Source organism: Triticum dicoccoides, chromosome 2B, assembly GCF_002162155.2.
Source record: "Triticum dicoccoides isolate Atlit2015 ecotype Zavitan chromosome 2B, WEW_v2.0, whole genome shotgun sequence".
In the NCBI taxonomy this organism is placed as follows: Eukaryota; Viridiplantae; Streptophyta; class Magnoliopsida; order Poales; family Poaceae; genus Triticum; species Triticum dicoccoides.
Genome location: NC_041383.1, coordinates 191,991,513 through 191,996,251, shown reverse-complemented (window position 1 = coordinate 191,996,251; position 4,739 = coordinate 191,991,513).

Below are 4,739 nucleotides of genomic sequence, written 5' to 3'. Positions count from 1 at the left end.
GCAGGTTTGGCTGATGGTTCGGCCGGTGTCAGAGGACGGCTAGATGGGAGGAGGAATGAGATGACGATGACGAGCCACATGAGGAATAAGAAGATGAAAAACGACTAGTGCAACTTAAGTTTTAGGCAACTATTAAATAGAGGGTCCAAAAGAAATATGATACCCTTTTTAGAGATTTGACTTATATGATACACGGAATCCTCGGCCATATATCGTTTTTGGAGGTACCATCTATTTGTGATTGTTCTTGGACTCTATTAGATGCACGTAGCAAGTTTTATATGGTATTCCCAAGATTGTGGATTTATGCTAACTTCTATCGGCTATTATGTTGAATTTGTGGTCTTAATTTATATGTTCGGCCAAACATGCCTAAAAAGAAATTTTAAAAAGATAAATGGACGTGACTAACGTCCTACCGTGCGGTTATTAGCGAGAGATCCGCACGATTCCTATATTCCATCAAACAATCATCCTAAGCCTCCTTTCTTTTCTTAAATGTGGCTGGCCTGGACTTATGCCTCAAAAAATGCATGCATGTACGTAAGGCAGAATTCCTGACATCAGCAAAGATTTCATCAAATTTCAAAATTCAAAATGTTTTCTATCTCAAACCGTCGCTCCAATTAAAAACCTGTTTTCACATAAAAGAGTTGTCACGACGAGATCTTCGAAACTAGATCCCATGTTGGTATGTTTCGACGACTTATTTTTTTTGGACTAAAAGTTACCAGGCATATGCGACGTAAGTTATCACGACTGCGACACATAAGTTACCAAGTTGTTTTCATAGTAACTACGAGGTATGAAAAAATGGTCTTTCAACTTTTGTTTCCACGTGCACATGCATATATGCACTAGATGACAAAACTAGGATGCCATTCTAAATTCTCCCTTTGAATTTTCAAAATCTTCTATAGCTCAAACCGTCGCTTTGATCAAAAAATTGTTTTCACATAAAAGATCCATCACACCAAGATCTTCAAAACTAGATCCCACGTTGGAACATGTTCCAACGACTTTTTTTAGATAAAAAATTACCACGCATGTGCAACACAAGTTTCATGCCAGTTGAGCGTAAGTTATCGTGTTGTTTACACATAACTTACCAGGACATAAAAAATGATTTCTTATACATTCTCCACACAAGCACATTCGTGTGCCCTAGGGAATGAAAAATGCTAATGTCAGGGAGGATCTCACCGAAACTCAAAAATAAAAAAAATGTTTTGAACTCAAACAGTCGCTCCGATACAAAAATCATTTTCACATAAAAAGTTCGTTGCGATGAGACCTTCAAAACTAGATCTCATGTCGGTATGTTTTGACAACTTCTTTCGGTCAAAAAGTTATCAAGCCTGGGTTAACTAAGTTATCAGCTCTCTTGTGTGTGTATTACTATGTTATTCACACACGAGTTACCGAAGGGTGTTTTTCAACAAGCCCCCCCCCCCCTCGAGTCAAAAGTTATCACACCTAGACTAAGTTATCAAGTCAGTTGTGCATATATCATAATGTTATTTAATCATGAGTTATCGGGTCGAAGTTATCATCGTGGTTGTACGTAAGTTATCAGGTCTGCGGTGCATAAATTACCATGTAATTTGCACAAAAATAACCGGGGACATGTTTCTTCAACTTTGTTTTCATAAGTCAAAAGTTATCTAACATCTTGCACATAAGTTATCAGGTCTATGGTGCATAATTACCATGCTATTCACAAAGAAGTTATCGGGGATGCATTACAAGAACCCCCACCCCCGCCAAAGTTATCATTGTGTTAGTACATAAGTTATTGGGTATGTGATGCGTAAATTATCATGCTCTTCAGACACAAGTTATAGGGATATGTTTTCACCCCACCCCCCCTCCACCGGGAGTCGCGGTCGAAGTTACCACGATATTTGTATGTAAATTATCAGGTTCGCGGTTCCTATATTATAATGCTACTTACAAAAAAATTACGGGGTATACTTCAACAATTTTTCCCGGGTCAAAAGTTGTCATAGTGTTCATACGCCTCATTGGCTCATCGAGAAATTGTCCTCATTATTATTGTGGCGTTCAAGTGGGTACAATAAAAGTGTATGTACCATGTGAATGATACAATGGAGAGATGTAGCAAAAATCATGATGAACTGATAGCTTTTATAGCCAATATTATGCATTTGTTTTCTTGTAAGTGTTCTTCCTACTAAATGTAAGAAATTTGGGGTTAGAAAGGCCTTAACCTAAAAAATACTAACAGAGCAGCCGAGCCATTTGACTATTAAAATGAAGAAAAAACAGTAGGAAAAAGAAGGAAAATTCGGTGAAAAAAAGACACTTTATTATTCACGCCACGTTTTTTACAGGTACAAAAATTACAAAGTCGGAATGTAATCACAACCTCAATCTAGTCGTGGTGGTTGGGGGCCTTGGAAGATACCAAAGATGTACTGGGTTTGATTCCATTTTCTCCCAAATTTTTACTCTTTTCATGAAGGAAAACGGGAAGCGGGGCAACGCGAGGGGAGAAAAGTCCCGATTGGGAGCGGGAATGAGCAGAAATCACGGGACCAGCGAAGCGGGAGCGAGAATCACAGAGTGACCGAGAATTACGTTAAAAATCGAAGCATGCAGATTATCCATTCGATCCAAATCTAACGGCATCCGAAACATGCGAATCTATTGCAAAATTACAATCGGCAGGAATTTAGCTTTCCCCAAGATAAATTACACCCACCACATGAATTGCACCTGAAAAAAGAAACTTATGTACGAATAGGGGTGTGAGTATAGAGAGAAGTAAAAGAAAATAAATCAGAAGTGAAATTTGTTTGACTAGTTCTAGATAATTCTATTATGGTCTAATACTTGGTTTGTTTTGTTTTCTTGACCATGTCTACTGTTTTCTAGAGTATTCTAGCTATAAGTGGAAGTTGAGATGTGAAGTAAGGCATGTAAATAGAAGCTCTCACTCCTAATTCGTAACGGGAACCTATGCATGTACTACATATAATAGAAGCAGTGCTGCTGCACACACGATGGTCTATGGACGATTTGTGAAGGACAACGCTGATCAGCGCGTCCATTCATAACACTAAAGTGAAGTAGACGGTTGGATTTGGCTGTGAAAGCACAAGTGCTTCCTGGATGATTTTGGTAATTAATGTCAATATATCTCTTGTTGGACTAATATTTTCATCTAATATATTTCAGATAAGTTCAACATTGGAGTGGCATTGACAAGAGGATGTGGAACCCCTTCTAGGTGCTAAGGACAAACATGGGCAAAAGTTCAAGACTCTACATTTTCATTTTAGTGATCTAAAATCACATTGAGTTCATAGGAAAAGGTAATACTATTAAAAGGGGATGAGGTGTTGCTTAATGGCTTACTTGCTCAAAATGCTTAGTGACATGCTCCAAAAGCCCTCAACCACTTTCTCATTTCCACATATGTCCTAAACCTAAAGTCAAACTCGGCCCCACCGATTTGATCTATCTGGCGCCACCGAGTTCATTTGACATAGCCACTGCCAGAAACCCTAATCAGTTCGGTCTCACCGATGGGATCTCGGTCTCACCGAGATGGGCTTGCAAACTCTTTGTTGCCTGTTGCAATAATTTCGGTCCCGCCGAGATATGCAATCGGTCCCACCGAGTTTGCTTGACCAACTCTCTGTTTGCTTATTACAAAAATCGGTCTCACCGAGTTTGTGTAATCGGTCAAACCGAGTTGAGGTTTTACCCTAACCCTAGCACATCGGTCCCACCGAGTTGATGTTCTCGGTCCCACCGAAAACTCTAACGTTCACATTTTGAACCATATCGGTCTGACCGAGTTTCACTATTCGGTACCACCGAGTTTGGTGAATTGTGTGTAACGGCTAGATTCTGTGTGGAGGCTATATATACCCCTCCACCCATTCTCCATTCCTGGAGAGAGCCATCAGATCGTGCCTACACTCCCACTACTCATTTTTTGAGAGAGAACCACCTACTCATGTGTTGAGACCAAGACATTCCAATCCAACCACAAGAATCTTGATCTCTAGCCTTCCTCAAGTTGCTTTCCACTCAAATCATCTTTCCATCATAGCCAAATCTATGAGAGAGAGTTGAGTGTTGGGGAGACTATCATTTGAAGAACAAGAGCAAGGAGTTCATCATCAACACACCATCTATTACCTTTTGGAGAGTGGTGTCTCCTAGATTGGTTAGGTGTCACTTGGGAGCCTCCGTCAAGATTGTGGAGTTGAACCAAGGAGTTTGTAAGGACAAGGAGATTGCCTACTTCGTGAAGATCTACCCAAGTGAGGCAAGTCCTTCGTGGGCGATGGCCATGGTATGATAGACAAGGTTGCTTCTTCGTGGACCCTTCGTGGGTGAAGCCCTTCGTGGACTCGTGCAGTTGTTATCCTTCGTGGATTGAAGTCTCCACCAACGTGGATGCACGATAGCACCACCTATCGGAACCACGCCAAAAATCTCAATGTCTCCAATTGCGTTTGCACACTCCAATCCCATCCCTTTACTTTCTTGCAAGTTTCATGCATTACTTTCCGTTGCTCATATACTCTTGCCATGCTTACTTGAATTGTATTGTGAATGTTTGAAATTGTGTTAATTTCCAACCATAACTTAAAAAACTTAAAAACTGCTACCTTTACTTGTTGAGAGTCTAATCACCCCCCACCCCTAGACAACTATTCTCGATCCTTTCAATTGGTATCAGAGCTTTGGTCTCCATTGCT